Genomic DNA, 20,897 nt, shown 5'->3' with positions numbered 1-20,897 from the left:
CTGGCTGGGATGTTACACTGAAGTGGTAGGACCCCTTCCTCCCATCAACCAAACTAAGAGAGACATATAATGTCTCTCTCTATCTAATTTCTCCATATGACTGGTTGCCAATCTGCAAATATAAATTACCCCAGATAGTGGCATTTGTATAGGGTCAGTGATGAAAATGGAATCCACTGGCTAAATTGGTCCATACGGTTCTGTTGACCACTACACAGGGCACTATGCTTTTCTCTGTAGGTTATGATTAGGAACCCAAGAATCCAGATGGGGGATCATTTTTCATTTATTCTCTTTTGGTCACCATCCATATGGGGATGTTATTGTTTGTGTTGGAACCAGTGAGAGCTGGGACATGATAGAGGCAACATAATAGTTCTGAACATCTGGGCACATGAAACCACTCCTATCAGTGGAGAGTTGAGGCTTCATTCACAATAGCTTGGGGCATCACCCAGGACAGCATATACAGGTCTTGACAATCTTAAACATCTCAAAGTAAGATGGAGATCTTGGTAAGATGTTCATCTTAACTATTAATTTTCCCCCCAGAGGCTCAGAGGAAGCACTTGCCACAGATTGGTATTATCTTCTAGCTGTAGAAGGGTGGGTTCTAAATTCCTTTTTAGACATTTTCCCAAGATTCCTTGGTTTTTTTATGTCTAAGTATTTAATTTCCTCTGCCTGACTAGGAATTCTCCCCAGGGAGAATTCCCTGCTACAAGGCAGCCAGGAGATGTCAACTTTTCCTAAATAATTTTATGGCCTCAAGTTGAGCCAACATCTTAGATTAAAGCTATAGGATAGAAAATGTGGTTTGAGGATTTGTTGCAAACAAAAGGAGTTCATGGGCAAATCTTGATACCCCAATTAGTTGGTTGAGATAAGGACCCATGGGGCTAGAACCCAGGTCTGCAGATCCTGGAGCAACAGAAGTTCCCATGTCATCATTGGGAGGCCATGAAGAGCCACATCTAAGGAGCACTGAGGAGATTAGGCACCGCAGGAAGTAACATCCAAAGGGTCCAGAGCAACAGCACCCTTGGCCTTCTGATAGGCCCCTGCCCACTATTTAACCCTGTAGGGTAGTCCAGGAAGTTGTCTGGGAAACCACAGACACTTCTGGCTTGTGGTGACTCCAGATCTAACCTTGCTTTGTTATCTCCAGTCTCCAATCCCTGTCTGATTCTGACCCTGACTCTGGTCCATTGATACTACTTCTACCAATTATTCAGATTCCTGCTTGCTAACTACTGCCTTCTGGATGGTCCCTGACTTGTGGACACCAGTCTAGAACACTTATGTCCCAGTTCCTTACAGGTGACAACTTGACGAAGATCACTCTAGGGCCAGATCAAACAGGAGAAGAAAAAATGGACAACCATTTGATACCTCAGAGGAGGTTAAAGGATTCTGAAATTATGCCACTGGTTAATATACAAGTTGTGGGGCCTTTATATAGAAATTTAACCCAAGCTCTAAGAACAGGCCCCAAACCAGATCTCTAGAGAGTAAACAGTATGTATTCCCAGTTCACTTAATCAAAGGCCTTTTCTGCATCCGAGATTAGAGTCATCAGGCTATTATCATGCCAGCCTTTAATAAATCTCAACTGGTTTGGATATATGATTTGGGGCACAACTTTCTCCACCCTAGCTGTTAAAATTTGGCCAATATTTTCATGTCACTATTAGAGAGATTGGTCTCTTGTTTAAGCAGGGCATGGAATCCCACTCCAGCTGAGAGTAACTAAAATCAAAGCTTCCCTCAAAGTGCTGATGGAGGTGGTTGTGAAGGGGGAGAAGTACCAGCATTCTCCAGGGGCTTGTTAAACAAGGTAAGCAGCTTGCCTACAATAGTTGAGAGAGAAAGCTTTGGGGGAAAAAAAAAACACAACCACACAGGAAAGCCTGCTGGGCTTTCAGGGTGTCTGCGACTGCAAGCTCTGTTGTTTATGGAGGTTCAATCTCTCCTAGCTGGTCACAGAGAGTGTTGGGGTATTTATATTTTGGACCTGGTTGGCTTACAGTTAGTAGAGGAGAATCTATATACTATTGGCTCTAGAATCTCAAACTCACCTACAATTATGATGGGAAAGTATGCACCATTATGAAAAATCTCAGGCTCGTCTATATTGGGTGTGTATTAGGACCCTTTCAGGCACATTTACTGTGATTGAGTATGAGAAGCCCACCTTTATTATCGGAACTAACATCAATAACATTCACTAACAGTTTTCTGTGGATCAGCACAGATACTCCTCTAAAATTTGAGATGTAGCAGCAGGACAGAGCTCTATTAACCCAATCCCATTCCAATTTATGAGACTCTTCTACAGTTAACTGAGTCTCTTGTAAAAATGCTATCCTAACCTCACCTTTTTCAAAAAGGCATAAACTTTCTTACATTAAACGGGGGGGGGGGGGGAGAGGTGTTGTTCTAAGAGGTTAAATTAAGGTTTAGCACCATAACAGTTCAATATATGCAATAGCCTCTTAAGATGGGTTTTAAACATAGATAGGAAAGAGTTTCAGGGCATTGGTGCTTGTTGAAACCCAATGGGGCATAGGGACAGGGGGCCCCAGATGTCTAATCCAGATAGTGGGATTACCTTGCAGAAAGTACAACATAGGGAAGACCGCCAGGGAGCTGGGGTATGTGGAAAGGGCAAGATGAGGCACCGACAGGGATGCACTCTCACCTGTTGGGACCACATAGTACCCGCAAGACCAATGCACTCTTTAAGTTATAAAGGTCAGGAGGAAGAACAGTGGGATGGGTGACAAAAGGGAATCAAATAGAGCATAACAAAGGAAAACACAAAATAAAGTTGTAAGTAGAGCAAGATACTAACATGTACTTACTTGGCAACAGCTAGAACTGATGCCATCCATTACCGGGATTGAAAAGAACAGCTAAGTTTAGAAGACACATTCACAACACAGGGGGTGTGCAAAGTTTGAGTTCATATTTCATGCTATAACAAGAGTCCTTCAGGTGGTTACATCAGTCTCTGAGATAGTATAGGTTGCATGGGTTTACACCATTCTGGAGTAGGTAGATCCTTGTCAGAGTTCCCATGTGAGTAATTTTCATGCCCATCCTTCAAATAATGAACAATTAATCCAAAAACTATTGCCTCACCCTGTAAGCACATGGGCATATAGAAGTACCCCAGAGATACGATTTGTGAGCTAAACGTGTTTGATGGTTGCACTATGACCTTACAGCAAAAACAATGAGGTTTTCAAAAGCTATCATGGGTAGCTTATTTCCTTTTCTAGGGCCATGCCATAGGTCTCCACCAATGGTAGTATGGCACAGTCTAAGTCAGAAGGGATTCTCTTCTGTTTGGTTCCCAGGGATGCCTAGTTGACTTGCTGCTACTCACTGTAGTCTGTACGTGCATCTTTATGTTACTGAGCTGGTTCCTACTGCAAAAGGGAAGCATTGCGAGCAAGGCTGCCTTAAGTCGAGCCATCATCCTGTGCACAGAGCCACCTGGTAGTGGCTAGGAAGTGGTTCAGATTGGAATTGTGTTGCTCACTGGTGCAGGGTTTGGGTGGGGGAGTTGTGTGCCTCTACCCCCTCAGCATCAGGCTGTGTATAAGGCAATAAAAACCACAGCAAGTCAGCATGCAAGGGCATGGCACTGAATATTCATGGTTGTTGCTGTCATTCAAAACTTCTGTGCAGAGAACACAGTAGTCCAGTATATTCATTGTGTTCCATCTTCACCATACGTAGCCAAGACCCAGATGGACTGAGGACCAAATGTAATGAGGGCCAACTGGATCCACATAGTAAAGGCAAACAAAATGCCAGTGGTCAAAGTAATCAGGAACAGCACACATCAAAAGTAGATTTATTAGACTGTTTAATGAAACTCTTGATCTTTGACAGCTCTTGGGATGCATGGGTTACTTCTCCAGATATTACATGAAACATTGCAGGAAACATCAGATAATATTTTAGCTCCCTTGGTTTGCCAGTCCCCTGGCCCTGCCAAAAGCCACCCTTTGCTCCATAACCTTCCTTGCAAAGTCATGAAAAGGCACTTTAATTGGGAGATTGCCCCATGAACCTCTTTTTGCTCTTGCCTGTTGTACAATGGTTTCTTCAGCTACAAACTTGAGAAATTTGATTATTGAGGATCTGGATTTAGCCCAGGGGGCAAGCACTGGAGTCAGGGACCTGTGGGCTCTTTCAATATCAAATACACAGTCCTCAGGCAGATGGAATATTTCTATTAAAAGTCTGGGGATAAATTCTACATAATTTCCTTGTTCTGTCCCCTCAGGGACTCCTATGATTATAAGATTGTTTCTGTGTGATCTGTCTTCCAGATTGACCAATTTAGATTTAATTGATTTTATGTCCCTGGGGTGTTTCTTAGTTTGGGCAGTCATGCCCTGCATTTGCTCTTTTTCTGAAGAAACACAACCCTCTGATTCTAACATGCTGCCTGATAGCAGCTGCAATGATTCAATACTAGACCCTGTTTGGAGAGGGTTGCTTTGTGTAAAGAATATAGGCCACATTTGGATTCAGGCCTGAGTAACACCTTTTGGAAAAATGTTTAAGTTAGTGTTGCTCAGAGATTCTTAAAGCAGCTTATTGGTACATAGGCAAAAAGGCTATTAAGGATAAGGTCACTCACTTGCCCTACACCCTGCCTTTACCCTCTTAAACTACTTTTCCAGTGTCATATTTAACTCATTGTCAAGAGAATGTGTGGAAATGAGCTGGTGCATAATGCTGACTAGCCATGAATTATATTTCAACAATCAAGACACTTATGTCTGGGGCCTAACTGGAAGTTTGCCAATCAGATCCTTATCACATGGCACCTTCTTGCATCTTATTGTTGAGAGACGTCTATTTTCGGTTAGCAATGATTTGGTTTCTCTCGCTCACCTGTGACTATGTGACTCCAAGATCAAGGTTCCAGGTCACTGCTCCACAATCAGCTACAGCCAAATGCTGGAACCCCTAATTGAACACGAACATCTCCTGAGGTGAAGTAGAGGAGTCACTGATCCCTACAAAAGATGGCAATCATGTTGAGTAAAGGGGGGGGGGGCCCTCTCTCACATCAGCACAACACTTGAAGTTGTATCCTGCTCTTCTCCTCCCTGGACTGGCCATCCAAAGGAAGAGAGGCAAAAGATTCTGAACAGTGGTGGGGCGAAGCCTGAAGAACAACTAAGAGTTAAAAAGACCACCTGTCTTCCTCACCTATGAAAGTACTTAAATTACATCTTATCCACAAAGATGCCAGTAAATAGCAATTTAGATCCAAGACCAATCACGTGAGCTGAAGACTTTAGAAAGCTGCAAAAATTCTTCCATAGATTATTCTCTGTCTGCGCTAAACTGCCAGAAAGATGCAGGCACTGTGTTAGAGTGGGGAGGGAAATACATTTAAACAAACGAAACTTAACGTATTGTGGCAGAGCTCTGACCTTGTCCCCATGGGTCCTGCGCTTCCAGGCGGTTTATGCTAGCCTCAGAGTTTCACTGCTACCCTCCACATAGCCCTTTTCTCTCTCTAGGCCAGGGTTAAAGTCTACTGAGCCCTTTTCATCATAAGCCAGCAAGGAGGTTGGTGAGAGAACTCCCGCAGTCTTCTTGTCCCTACAGTTTAGCCTCCTGTCCTGATGGGGAAAGAGCCCTCTACTCTGGGTTCTGGCCCAGGGACCCTAATGGCAGCAACTGTTGGCAGCTAACCTTTCACTGCCAGAGTTGCTACATTTTCCTGGGCCACTTCCCCACAGCTCTCCCCCTTCTTTCTCTTACTGCCTTCTTCACCCTTACCTAGGGCTCCCTTTCCAGTGGCTCTCATGTGTCTTCATTACACAGCCCTTCATCCGCACTTCCTCTTCTCTGGCTCCCTGGCTCTCCTCGGCCTGACCAGAGTGAGCCCTTTTATAGTATCAGAGGGGGCTTAATTACAGTCAGGTGTTCACATTAGCTTAACGGCCTCACCTGACTCTTTGCAGGTTAATTGGAGTCAGGTGTCCACCCTAGCCTGGAGCAGCCCCTTCTCTGGTCAGTCAGGAACAGAAAACTGCTTATCCAGTGGCCAGAATATCTACCTTCTACTACTCTGCTGTACGCAACTGGCCTGGGTCTATCACAGTATTCTTTGCAGACTGGGAGAAAAGTACCCCCCCCCCAAAAAAGCAATCTAATAAGAAATTATTTTGAGAGCTTCACTGACTTAAAATTAAGGCATGTTGGAGTCTCTGCCTTTGATACATTCTTAACTAAATGGCTTAAATTAAAAATGCAATGGATTCTCCCCTCACCTTCCTGTAAGATCTTAAAACCTGTTTTTCTTAACTTACTCATCATAATTAATTGCTAATGGGAAAGCTAGATAAACTAAACCATTGACTTATTGATTATATTTCAGTTGTAACCTCAATTTGACCATTGCATTATACCTTTGTAAATTAATGTAGGAATTCTATAAGTTAACCTAGCCAGTGACATTGCACTTAAACATGTTTGTTTTTATAGCTGCTTGGTTAATCTTTTAAAAAAGAATTATAAGAGTTATGCTGAACTGATTTATTTCCCAAAACTTCAACATAGACAAAGTATCCTGTGCAGGAGAAAAAGATAAAATCATTAAAATCATTCCTGAGCCATCCCATATTTTAATTACTTAAAATAATGCCCTATTATTCCTACATTTAGTTGTGAGGGTGCCTGCAATTACATATTTGAGTGGAGTCAGCAAACTCTCACTGTTGTCAGCAGAAGCATCTTGGCGCTGTCTGTCTGTCTCTCCTCCTCTTCCCCCTTCCTTCTCCTAGATTTGCTAGTTGAAGAGAAGATCTCCATTCCTGCTGAGCCTCTAATCTACGCCAGCGTAGTTTCAGGTGTGAGCTTTTTGGCTTAGGGGGTGAGAGGGAGGGAGCAGATGGATGCTGGCAGATAGCCTCAAACCCCTCAAGAGTCCACTCTACCAATGTTCTGTGGCCCCTACTGGTCCTCTTGCAGCATAATTTCACTGGCTTTTACTGTCATATCTGCAACTTTCCTGTGTTTGTGCTAATACTAACACTTGGAGATTTAAAAATCAATATTGACATTGAAAATTAATGTAGATTTACCAGATTTCAAAGAGCTTTGTGAATCTCATTGGTGTCTCTTCACAGCAAGCATTTCATTCTCTTTGAATCTCCCTGGGGTTTGCATCATACAAAAACATAGCTGGAAAATTTCAGTGAAACCCAAAGCCAGGTGGGTTTTACAGGGCTTGAGGTTTTCAATTCAAACAGTTAGTCAGTTCTAGTTTTTTAAGAATTTGTTCTACCACAAGAAGATACAGGACAAGTTACCAATGACAAGTTCATGCGATAACCAAGTATTATAGTTGTCTAACTCTCGCCAGAGCATTTTAAGAGCAGCTCACACCACTCTCACAGTAAGCAACAAACAGGAAGCATGGCCACAGATTTATCAGTATTATGTAGATTTCTTCATATCTCATTTTAACCCACAAAATAAAATAATACAGCATCTACATCCCATGTTTTATATAATCCTGCTAGCAAAGGCACACATTTTGATTTTTTTTTTAAATATAATTTAGGTATCATGAGATGTTGAGCTTGGAATGTTAGCATTTACCAAGACGTTGATGAGATTATTCAAGTTTGAATATACCAATACTAATTCATAAAAATAAGTTTCTGTCTAAAGCAGTTGCTAAATCTAAAACATTGCTTGCTTGGATAATGGCATCATCTGAAAAGGTCTGATCTTAAGAACTGCCAACATGCTTTTTTCAACCGTTCCTTGCTGCATCAGGAATTAGAAAAAGAAAACAAATGTTTATCTCAGATGCAACTTACTGAACAAACTTGTGTACTCAATCCACATCTCTGAAATGTCTTTTTTCAAATACCTATTAGACCCAGATACAGTACACAGTGCATCCTTCAGCATGAAGCAGCCCAGATATGATACTATATATGTGTGATGTGGCGATCTAAGTACACGACAGGTCTCAATATTACTTTGAGGCTCAATCAGGATCCCATTCTGCTAGACATTGTACAAACATATATTATTTAATTTGTAGGGATCACGTATATGGGAGTTCTATACTTTATTCAGAACATAGTTGAAAACCTGGCTAGGAGCATGTTGGCCCCAGTACCTGGCACAGAAGTTGTTTACATTTTCAATTGCCCTTCCCATTAGAGAGTGTAATGGAACAGTCAATTAGATACATAATATAACAGTACATCTCTTCTAGCAAAAAAGGTGTGGAAATATTCCAGTCACAAGCACTGACTGGCAGGACGTCACCAGGTACTTCACAACGTTTACCTGTTCAGGAGTCAAATTTTCTCAGGGGTCAGCCCAAGAGTGTGGAATGAACTCTTGCAGGAACTAAGATCTATCACAAACCTCACCACTTTCTTCTCCAAGTCTAAGATGCACTTCTTCAACCTGGACTTCTCTTACATAAATACATAGCAAAGCGTTTATGTACTTTAAAATAAAAACAAACCAAAATAGTCTTACCAAAAGAACACACTCCACTGTGCACACACATACACACAAGAGAGAGAGAACAAACCACACATGACTGACGATAGGCATGTTACTCAGTGTATTACTGGAAGGTACTCAGATGTTACCAAGATAAAGACAGTATAAGAACCTGTAGAGCACAGAATTCATGATACACATTAACATGCTATCACATCAGTCCTTTTTGTCTTTGATTAGGTTAATGAAATATTAATATTAATATTAATCATTTCTACAGTATTACATTAAGATGGCATACAATTATGTTTTTGTTCGAAATTATGCCCTTTAATATCTTTGTATAATAAAACACAAACAGGATCACCTAGAGCATTTCCTGCTACTGACAAGCCGAGGAAAGTAACAGATGTTTTCAAAAAAAAGTTTCCCCATGCCAAATAATGACAAACAATATTGTACTCAATCAACAATATTTATCAAAACTCATTAAGCAACAAGGTAAGCATATAATTGTAGCTTCAGACAGGTTTGAGTGATGTCTAGCCTTCCTGACTGCTTACATGAAAATCCATTTAATAAAACCCAGTGTAAAGTCTTATGTACTCTACAAGCAAGGGCCAGTTCATCCCTAGTCTAAAGTGGGTGGTGTGAAAGGGAAATGACACAAGGAGCGTTCTCCTCTAACCTCAGAACTTCCCATGCAAGGGCCAGGGATGAATGCTAAAGGTGTACTTTGAAAAAAAAATCAGTATGTGAGCATATGATTAAAGACTGCATCATAATGCACAACCAGATGGCGGCGGTGCATGAATTAAAGTTGTACAGCCAACCTCAGTTCACACATTTCATGACTTTTGAGTGACTGGCTTTTCAGCCTTAACATTCTTTTACCATAAGAAATGACATCCCCTCACAACTAAATTGAAAAAAAAAAAGATTTAATCCTGTGGGACCCCATTGACTCCCAACATGGATCAACAGTACGGCTGGGATCTATAAATCCTCAGCATAACCCTCTCTACCATTTGAGCTAAGGGAGTAACTGCTAGCAATAGAAGGCCACTGTCTTCTTTGGACCAGCTTCTAGAGGGGCTAGAGATACATACTTTGCCAATGGGTTTCATAGCTATTTGCTAGACAGCAAAGGGAAGTGGACACTCAGAAATAATGGGATCAATTTCAGGCTCTTTAGGGGAGTGTTCTCTAATGGTTACACTCTTCTGTCCATGTCCTTACCATGTTACTATCCCCTTCTGGTTCTGTCCTTCCAGACTTTTCCCTCTCCTCCTGCTATCCCCTCATCTTGACTCTTCCCCGTCCTCCCTACCCACTCCTATCCTACCCTCCCAGCTCCTGTCTCTGCCTGCCCTCCCTATGCTCTCCTGACAAGCTCTGCTCTCTTCCCTGCTCTCCACAGCTCCTGCCCTGCCCCTCCATCTATCCTTCTCTATCCCCAGTTTCTTCCACCTCTCCCTTGTTCCTGTTCTTCCCTGCTCCATCTTCTCCCACCCTAAACTCCTGTGAACTGTCCCCCCTCCTGTTTCCACCCTCTTCATCTGCCCTCACCCCAGATTCATTATCCCTCTGCATTTGAGTCAGGCAGCTTCCTCCTTCACCATGCTTCCTGGGCATCAGCCTGGGGAACATTGTCTCTCCTGTACTCTCGGTCTTCCTCTTCTCAGTTCTGGTGCCCAACCCCACAGGGGCCCCCAGCAGTCAGAAGGAGCAACTGCAGGGAGAGTCCTGTCAGCTTCTGTATCCCCAGCATGTGTACATAATCAATTACTCTGAGAAAACAGAGCATGCTCAGTCTGAGTCGGCACTTAGGAGCTGTGAGGGGATGAAGCATGCTCAGTGCAGATAGATTCTTCAGAAAATTTATATGTCAAACTCTAACGAGTCCCTACTAAGCACATGCTAACATTTTTCAGAGACTTATAAATTGGAGAAATGTGGCTGAATTTTCACAGGGATGGCAAAAGCCACATCCCTGATCCTAGGGTGACCCTATGCCAAATTTCAAGCCCCCGCTCCAAAGCATGGAGGAACTAGAGCTTCCCAACTAGACAGTCATGAAAAAGAACTAAGTTAACCTGAGCAAGAACAATGTATTTTTCCTACCTCAACTTACAAAATGGCTGAACATTTTTAGCCAAATCTTTCAAAAGAAAAAAAATTCAGCCTGAAGCAGACAACTGGCCTGGAAAATTTCAGCAGCAGTGGTTTACATTCGGTAAAGTTATATGCAACTGAAAGAGAGTCTTATAATGGAAACTGTGGGGCAACTTTAACGATTGTCATCAGTACCTGCACAACCTATAATACACACAAACACTCTATTTATCAGTTTCCATTAATTAAATTACTTAATCTTTAATCAGCATGATACATTTAAAAATAGCCCCCAAAGTACTTCTTTTAATTGTTGAACATAAATTCTAGTTTAATAAGGGAATGCTGCTGCATTTTCATCAGCATAATAAATTTCAGTGGAAACTTTGTATGTGGTACATATTGAAAATATCCAGCAGGAAACAGAAAAAATAAATATTGTTTAATCAGACAAATAAATTACATGTAATTTGATGAAGCTTTACAAAATGAGGAGGAAATCTATATTATAAATGCAAAATAAAAAAGTATCATTATGCCATAGACAATAACAGCTTTAATGCAGACTCCTTTGACAACCACTTTGACATGTACAAATGTTAAAAGAAATGCTTAAAACGGAGTCTGAATCTCCTCTCGTTTACACCAATGTAAATCAGTAGTGATGCCAATGAAGTCAGTGAAGATTCACTTCCACCAGGGTAAAACTGGTGTAAGAAGAATCTGACCCTGCACATTTAAATAAAGAACATTTATATGAAAGACAATATTTTGGGCACAGTCCTGCAGTTTTTGTGAAGGAACAGCTTCTGGTAAGAAAGCTCACCATGTGTTAGGATTGCAAAATTGGTCCCTGAGTAGGTTATCAAAATGGCAATGTAGATCTTGACTCTAAAGGTGACACTTGTACAAGTAAAATAAGAGTAAATGATATTACATATAAATAAATAGAAGAGGATGTTCTTTTAAAGTCCTCTAAAGCCCTGTACTAATGCCTGTATAAAAAAGTTGCACTCTATTTTTGGACAGCATTAAGAGTTTAACGACTGTTGAACGCTCCAGGATACAGCCACATAACACATCTGCTCTGTTACTGACTGTACCTAGTATGCCCAAATATTCAACTGATTTAAGGGACTATTAGTGGATCACAGAAACACAAGAGGTATAGAGGGTAGACTAATGGCAAAAAGGTTAAGTATATATAGACTTGCAGTAAAGTTCCTGGCTCTTGTCGTTTTTGTTAAGAGTAAGATTGTTCAGTATACAATGCTTTTTCCTTTGCTCTCTTATCAAAAGCATTGATACATATTTGAAGATCTTACAGGCTGAACTCAGTTGAAAGAGGACCATTATACTGACAACATATAATATAAAGCCTTTGTATTGTTCCTTTTTTCACAGAAATTATTTTTCCCCAAAATTTAAAAATGTGTCAATATAGAATGACGTTGGACTTTACAGGTCTTTAGTTAAAGATTACAAATCAACTGAAATGCTAAAAGGTGAAAGGAAGGATAAGTGAGGATAATCATTTTCAAAAATGTGTCTTTCAAGTGCTTACTTTCCCATATCCATAACTGGAAGTGCTTGTATAGTATGGACATATGGCTGTGTCTACATGGCAGTGCAGTGCAGACTCCAGAGGTATGAATTGCAGTGTGCAATAAAATGTTGTGCAGTAACTTCCCTGCGTGGACTCCACTGGCACAAACTAAAAGGTAACTAGTTTGTGTAAAACAGTGTTCACAGCACAGCATTTTGGCACATGTTGCAATCCACACTCTCACAGTCCAAATTCTTGGGCCATGAAGACAAACGCTAAATTGTGTTTGAAAATTAAAAGGTACCGTACATCTGCAATATCAGGAAGTAACTATCATGCCCCACACTTGTCCATCAGACAGACCAATAGAAATTCAGTTGTTTTGTGACCCTTCAACAACCATTTGTTCCTTCTTAACTCAATACCCAGGCAATGTTCTGACTCTGTTATGAAAGTTTGCAAGCAGAGATGGCACAAGCCTTTGTGATGCTCTGTTTGAAACAGATCTGCTTTCCTCCACACTTATGGCTTTGTCCTCCCAGCTGGATTGTGGCATTTATGCCATAGCCCTGAGTGCAGGACAGTGGATAGGGACTGGAGAAATCTGTGTCTCAGGAAATCCCCATCCTATGTGTTAGCCACCAGACTATCCTTCCTCTCTAAAGTCTTCCCTTCATGATATCCTCTGCTTCCCCTAAGGCCATCTGCCCAATCAGAGGGAAAGAGTCCATGTAGTCTGGTTTAAGAGGGGGATTAGAGAGGTGGTCCCCAAGCATGAGAAGAAGGGTTTCCCTGGTAGAGGCTCTGGATGCTTACACCTAAGTCAGGGACTAATAATTATAAATATATTTTTAATCTACCTTTGAAATTATCCTTCCCTTGTTTTTCTTATCCTATCCACCTTGAAAGAGCCAAGTTAACCAGAATTTGTAATAATTACAGATGATATTAGTGAAAAAGAATATCTTTAATGTAAGTACATTGCAGAGAATTAAAAAGAAAACCCTCTAATTTTACAGAAAAGCATTAACAAAACAGTATCTTACCACTTTACACTTATGTTCATTTTAAATATTTTTTCCAATTATCCCTGCTTGATAGTTTTACTGCTTACAAATGATTTTTTTTAATTCCCAGCTTTTTCTTTTCCTAAAGTAATTATTTGACATATTGTAATGAATATATATCTAGTTTGACAACTAACATAACAGTGCTGCTGCAAGCTCTCTGTCAAACACACCTAACATTAGCACATATTTTTACTGATGAGCCAGCTAAATGATACCAGTGTGCTATTTTTATATCATATCCTCCACTCCTATACTGCTCTAGAAAAATAGCCCCTCCAAAAGAGCTAATATTATTAACACAAATCCCCTTATATTAAAATACAGCTAAGGTTGTGATGAAATAAACCCAGAGAAGCAATGGGAAATGAGCTAAGGGTGGAATTTCAGCCTTAACTATGATTTTCTTTATTCATAGAATCATAGACTTTAAGGTCAGAAGGGACCATTATGATCATCTAGTCTGACCTCTGCACAACACAGGCCACAGAATCTCACCCACCCACTCCTATATTTAAAACCTAACCTATGTCCTCAAATCGTGGTTTAAAGACTTCAAGATACAGAGAATCCTCCAGCAAGTGACCCGTGCCCCAGGCTGAAGAGGAAGTAGAAAACCCCACAGGGCCTCTAACAATCTGCCCTGGAGGAAAATTCCTTCCCGGCCCCAAATATGGCCATCAGCTAAACCTTGAGCATGTGGGCAAGACTCACCAGCCAGCACCCAGGAAAGAATTCTCTGTAGTAACTCGGATCCCACCCCATCTAATATCCAATCATAGGCCATTGGGCATATTTACCGCTAATAATCAAAGATCAATTAATTGCCAAAAATAGGCTATCCCATCATACCATCCACTCCATAAATGTATAAGCTTAGTCTTGAAGCCAGATATGTCTTTTGCCTCCACTGCTCCCTTGGAAGGCTGTTCCAGACCTTCACTCCTCTGATGGTTAGAAACCTTTGTCTAATTTCAAGTCTAAACTTCCTGATGGCCAGTTTATATCCATTTGTTCTTGTGTTCACATTGGTACTGAGCTTAAATAATTCCTCTCCCTCCATGGTATTTATCCCTCTGATATATTTATAGAGCGTAATCTCCCCTCAGCCTTCTTTTGGTTAGGCTAAACAAGCCAAGCTCTTTGAGTCTCCTTTCATAAGACAGGTTTTCCATTCCTCAGATCATCCTAATAGCCCTTCTCTGTACCTGTTCGTTTGAATTCATCCTTCTTAAACATGGGAGACCAGAACTGCACACAGTATTCCAGATGAGGTCTCATCAGTGCCTTGTATAACGGTACTAACACCTCCTTATCTTTGCTGGAAATACCTCACCTGATACATCCTAAAACCGCATTCGCTTTTTTAACAGTCATATCACATTGGCGGCTCATAGCTATCCTGTGATCAACCAATACTCCGAGGTCCTTCTCCTCCATTATTTCCAACTGATGCACCCCCAGTTTATAACAAAAATCCTTGCTATTAATCCCTAAATGCATGACCTTGCACTTTTCACTATTAAACTTCATCCTATTACTATTACTCTAGTTTACAAGGCCATCCAGCTCTTCCTGTATGATATCCCAGTCCTTCTCTGTATTGGCAATACCTCCTAGCTTTGTCTCATCTGCAAACTTTATTAGCACATTCCCACTTTTTGTGTCAACGTCAGTAATAAAAAGATTAAATAAAATTGGTCCCCAAACAATCCCTGAGGAACTCCTGAGGAACTCCACTAGTAACCTCCCTCCAGCCTGACAGTTCACCTTTCAATATGATCTGTTGTAATCTCCCCTTTAACCAGTTCTTTATCCATCTTTCAATTTTCAATATTGAGTCCTATCTTTTCCAATTTAGCTAATAATTCTCCATGTGGAACCGTATCAAATGCCTTACTGAAATTGAGGTAAATTAGATCCACTGCATTTCCTTTGTCTAAGAAATCTGTTACCTTCTCAAAGAAGGAGATTAGGTTGGTTTGGCACGATCTACCTTGTTGTATTTTGTCCCAATTACCAGTGACCTCAATGTCCTTAACTACTTTCTCCTTCAAAATTTTTTCCATGACCTTGCATACTACAGATGTCAAACTGGCCTGAAGTTACCCAGATCACCTTTTTTTCCTTTCTTAAAAATAGGAACTATGTTAGCAATTCTCCAGTCATACAGTACAACCCCCAAGTTTACAGATTAATTAAAAATTATTGCTAATGGGCTTGCAGTTTCATGTGCTAGTTCCTTTAATATTCTTTGATGAAGATTATCTGGGCTTCCCAATTTAGTCCCAATAAGCTGTTCGAGTTTGGCTTCTACCTCGGATGTGGTAATATCTATCTGGACTCAGAGGAAGGCATCCCTTGAAGAAGTTGAGGAACAGGTTTAGGGCTCCTAGTATCTGGAACAGTGAGGAGAAAACCACCTTTCCCAAGCCCCTCTAACTTCATATGAGGGGACAGAGGTGGCGTCCCAGAAGCTGGCTAAGGGACCAGGTGTGGAGGGGCAGGGGACTGACAGAAGCCCTCTATCAGATGGAAACAATTAAGAAAGGAATGCTGACCCTCACTGTAAAACTTATCGCTGGTTAGTTCCCAGATAAATTAATAACGTTGTGGCCTAATTAAACCACATCTTTTGCATCTAGTCTTTCTTCCTGCATGTCTGAGACAATGGTATCTGTCTGTATCAGAGGAACACACAACACAATTCATATCTTTGCTGGTAGACTCAGAGAAATCAAGGATTTACTGGTATTGTGAACTAACCTTCAAAAGAAAATAAAGCCACAGTGACCTTGTCTGACAAGTTTCAGCTTAAAACAATATTTTATAGCTGAAAGTGGCAAAGGCATATACTGGTTCAGAGAACACAATACAATATGGTCTGTAAGCAGAAAACAATTTTTCTTAACATTTTAAAACCATTTAATTAACTTTTTTTAAAATGGCAATACAACAGTCAACATAGGATAGAGAAGTAGCACAATCCATAAGAAAAAAAAATCTAATCCCCATATAATTCTATGTAATATAGTCCCACAACTTTTTAAAACAAAGCTACAGAGATATCCTCTTTCAGAGGCTCACTCATAAAACTGCCAGGATAGGATCCTCCTCAATTTGTCATTGATAAGTTGTTTCATTGTGATTCATTTAACAATGAATCTGAAATTTCCTATTTGGATTTTAGACTTCCCAATTGCAAAGTTACAGGGGCAAAATGTTCCACAATGAAATATCCCAACAAAAGGTTTTTGCTCATTACAGATTAGACTGTGATCCTATTAGATATCCATAGTATCACATACCTGTATATGAATCTTGCTTATTAACAAGCAGATCATCAAGGAAATCTGATAGTCAACACATAGGAATAAAGACCAGTGTACCAATTAAGCATAGATACAATAGATAAGAACAACTGTCAGAGTATAGTTAAGCAGTCCAAAAAAGAGCAACCGGACAAAAACACAAACTTTTTTTTGTTAAGTACATTAGAAGCAGGATGCCAAATAATCAGTGGGGCCATGGGATAATAGAGGTGCTAAAGGAGCACTCAAGGAAGACAAGGCCGTTGTGGAGAAACTAAGTGAATTCTTTGCATCGGTCTTTACTGCAGAGGATGTGGGAGAGATTCCCACATACAAACCATTCTTTTTAAGTGACAAATCTGAGGAACTGTCCAGATTGAGGTTTCAGTAGAGGTGGATTTGGAATAAGTGGATACAAATTGGAACAAACAGTAATAAATCATCATGACTAGATATTCACCCAGAAATTTTGAAGGAACTCAAATATGAAATTGTAGAGCTACTAACTTTAGTAGAGTGGTGCTGAAACAATTTTTCTAGTGAGGGTGCTGAAGGTAGAACCTATGTATTTGGGTTTTTATTACTACTTCAAGTCACGGGGTGCACCAGCACCCCTAGTTCTAGCACCTATGCTTTGGTGTGTAACCTATCATATAAATCAGCCTGTGTACCAGATAACTGGCAGCTAGCTAATGAATGCCAATTTTTAAGATAGGTCCCAGAGGCAATCCTGACAATTACAGGATGGTAAGTCTAACTTTGGTACCTGGCAAATTGTTTGAAACTACAATAAAGAACAGAATCATCAGACACATGGATGAACATAATTTGTTGGGGAAGAATCAACTGTAAAGGGAAACCATGCTTCACAAATTTATTAAAATTCTTTGAGGGAGTCACCAAGCATGTGGACAAGAGCGATCCAGTGGACATAGAGCACTTGGACTTTCAGAAAGCCTTTGACGAGGTCTCTCACCAAAGGCACTTAAGCAAAGTAAGCAGTTGTGCCATAGGTGGGGAGGTCCTCTCATGGATCAGTAACTGGTTAAAAGATAGGAAACAAAGGATAGAAACAAATGGTCACTTTTCATAAACAGTGGGGTCCCCCAAGGACCTGTACTAGCACCAGTGATGTTCAATGTATTCAAAAATGATCTGGAAAGGGGGGGGTAAATAATAAGGTTGTAGATGATACAACATTACTCAAGTCTAAAGTTGAGTACAAAGAGCTACAAAAGGATTTCACAAAAGTGAATGACTGGCCAACAAAATGGCAGATGAAATTCAATGTCGATAAATGCAAAGTAATGGACAGTGGAAAACATAATCCCAATTATACATACAGAATGATGGGTTCTATATTAGCTGTTACCCCTCAAGAAAGAGCATGGAGTCGTTGTGGGTAGTTCTCTGAAAACATCTGCTCAATGCATAGCACCAGTCAAAAAAGCTAACTAAATGTTAAGTACCATTAGGAAAGGGATAGATAATAAGACAAAAAATATCATAATGCCACTATGTAAATCCATAGTACGCCCACACCTTGAATGTTACATGTAATTTTGATCACCCCACCTCAAAAAAAAAAAGTTATGCTAGAACTGGAAAAGGTTCAGAGAATGGCAGCAAAAATTATTAGGATTATGAAACTGCTACCATCTGAGGCAGCACTAAAAAGACAGATTGTTCAGCTTAGAAAACAGAACTAAGGGGGGATATGATTGAGGTCTATCAAATCACAAAAGGTGTGGAGAAAGTGAATAAGGAAGCATCATTTACCCCTTCATCTAACACAAGATCCAAGGGTCACCCAATTAAATTAATAGGCAGCATGTTTAAAAACAAACGTAGGGAAATACTTTTTCACACAACACAAGGTCAACTTGTGGAACTCATTGCCATCGGATATTGTAAAGACCAAAAGTATAATTACATACATTCATGGAGCATAGATCCATCAATGGGTACTAGCCAAGGTGGTTAGGGATGCAACTCCATGCCCTGGGTATCCCTAAACCTCTGCCTGCTAGAAGCTGGGGCTGGGCAACAGGGGATGGATTGCTTGACAAATTTCCTTGTTCTGTTCGTTCCCTCTGAAGCATCTGGCACTGTCAGACCCAACATGGCCATTCTTATGTTCTTATGACAGTTTAAATAAAAAAAAAGGCAGAGGAATTGTACTACTAAACCTAAAAAAGGGAACATAGCTGATCAGTCAGAGGCACAATATGTTTACTGTAATGTGAGGGAGAAAAATACATCAGGTTTGGGATTAACATTGTTTCCACACACAACAGGGATGTTGGGTTCTTCTGTTGACCCACCCTCCTGGTAGATACTAATACCCAGCAGGGAGATGATAATTCCTAAATACTCAATGGGTTTGTCTTGAGTAGGACAAAATGGTGCTTTTTCTAAAATGTGTTAGCGAGCACAATTTAAGAGTCCAGTGATGAGAAGGCAAGTTGTACTTGAGCATGTGCTAACTGCTAGACTTCAGCGTGACCAGCTAGCATATGTTCAAGTACGAAGTGCTTTGTCCACATTAGCATTTGAGAACGTGTTTGTTAGAACATGCTAGCTAACAATATTTAAACCCAATATTGACATAAATATTGTGTCAGGTGACTCATTAACTCCATCCTGTACATAAATAAGTTTGGAATATGTGTCTGCAGGGAGAGAGATCAGATCTGAAAAAGAAACATCCAATAAAAAGAAACCTAGGGATAGCCAACCCAGAGGGAGGAAGGACTGGGCCAGCATTTCTGCTATTATTGTTTATGTTACTAAAGCCAAGCTCAAAAGGGATATGGGTTTGGTCTACATATGGAATGTGTGAACTTTTTTCAGATCCAGGTGAGAATGCTGCTTGCTTACATTGCTGTGATACATTTGGGATAAATTAGTCCTTTCACTGGAGAACTGGCAGGACAAAAGACAATCACTGAAGAGTAACACCCTTATACGTTTTCCATCACTAAAACTATTTCATCAAGCAAACTATTACTAAAAGACATATATAGATTTTCTGCATCTCCTCTTGTCATCATGGGATGATTCAGAAATACTCACATAAAGCAAAACTTAAAGAAATAAAGTGCTCACAAAACAGAGAGCAACATCACAGCATCAGAGGATTCTATTTTGGAGAGTTCCACATCTTAACTCAGCTCAGATTGCTTGCTATCTGTAAGAGATTAAGCCTCTAGAGAGCTCCTCGATCTGCTATTTGGCAGGCAGACATTTTCTTCTATTTTATCAGAGTGTGATAGTCAGGATAAATCACCACCACAAATCACTGAAAGTGTCTATTTTTCCACTTGTTCTTCACTGTGTCAAAATCTTGTTGTGTTTCGCTTGAGGAGTCTTGCATATGCCAAGGACTGTATAAGGAGTAGGTAGTTGGGCCTCCCTAGACTGTCTCCTACTTGGGCCATTGTGTAAATGAGCAAACTTCCATTGAAATCAGTGGAGCTATAGCAGTGGTTCTCAAACTTTAACAGCCTGTGAACCCCTTTCACTAGCACATCAAGTCTCATGAACCCCCTCTTAAAAATGAATATTTCCAGGGATTTTCTCCTTTACCTGAGTATAACTTATAAAAGCAGTGATCATGGAAATATAAAATTTGTTTTTATGACATGCTTATTGCACACTATTTATTATTAATTACAGTATTATTACATTATGAAAATGGCAACACTCTTCCAAGATCTCACAAAATATCACTTTGAATAAGCCTGTTATAAGACAAGGCTCCTATGTTTCATCAAGGAGTATCAGATGTGAAACAGCATGAAGGTATTTAAGAAGCCAACTCAAAAGAGTTCCTCCTACACAAGCATTCAGGTCTTGAGCAGTCCAGGCAAACAACATACATTACAACAAAGCTTAAACTTGTTCTTCATAATAATTTAAAAAACAATACTAACTGCCTATTTAATTTTTAAAACAGCAAAAAATATCCACCTCCCTTTCCGTTTCTTATAAGGAGTCTTGAAGTTTAAATCTCCTCAGTGTGATAGATATGCTTGCTTTGATCTGCGTAGCTCTTGGAAGTCCAGGGGCTCCAGGCTGCTGGCCCCGTGCTGCCTGGGGACCCTACCGACAGCGCTGTCCACCATTAAGGAATTTTTTCCCCAAGAACCCCCAGTAACATTTCGAGAACCCCCAGCTGAGAATCTGGCTCCTTACCTTTATAAACCCAAAACATAGGGGGGGGGGCAGGGAAAATCTAGATTTAGTTTCATTTTCTATGACTTTCTGATATTGTATTACCTTATTTTCCAGGGTATATTATTGGAAGAGCTCTTGGTTTTGCTTTACTTTAGACCAAACCAT

At 40.4% G+C, this 20,897-nt stretch overlaps 1 long non-coding RNA gene across 1 annotated transcript in view; it reads right to left on the bottom strand.

Annotated features, from left to right (window-relative positions):
• Positions 1 to 1,953: 1,953 nt before the first annotated feature.
• The window catches only part of LOC120399317, a 38,947-nt gene continuing 20,003 nt past the window's right edge, over positions 1,954 to 20,897 (bottom strand). Inside the window, exons 2-3 of the long non-coding RNA XR_005595086.1 lie at positions 4,918 to 5,042; positions 1,954 to 3,790 (exon numbers count right to left, since the gene is read on the bottom strand). This is a non-coding gene — a long non-coding RNA (uncharacterized LOC120399317). The remainder of the gene's footprint in view (positions 3,791 to 4,917; positions 5,043 to 20,897) is intronic.

The sequence above is a fragment of the Mauremys reevesii genome, linkage group 2 (assembly GCF_016161935.1).
Source record: "Mauremys reevesii isolate NIE-2019 linkage group 2, ASM1616193v1, whole genome shotgun sequence".
Classification (NCBI taxonomy): Eukaryota; Metazoa; Chordata; order Testudines; family Geoemydidae; genus Mauremys; species Mauremys reevesii.
Note: the sequence above shows the minus strand (reverse complement) of the source record. Positions and strands in the feature narration are given on the sequence as shown.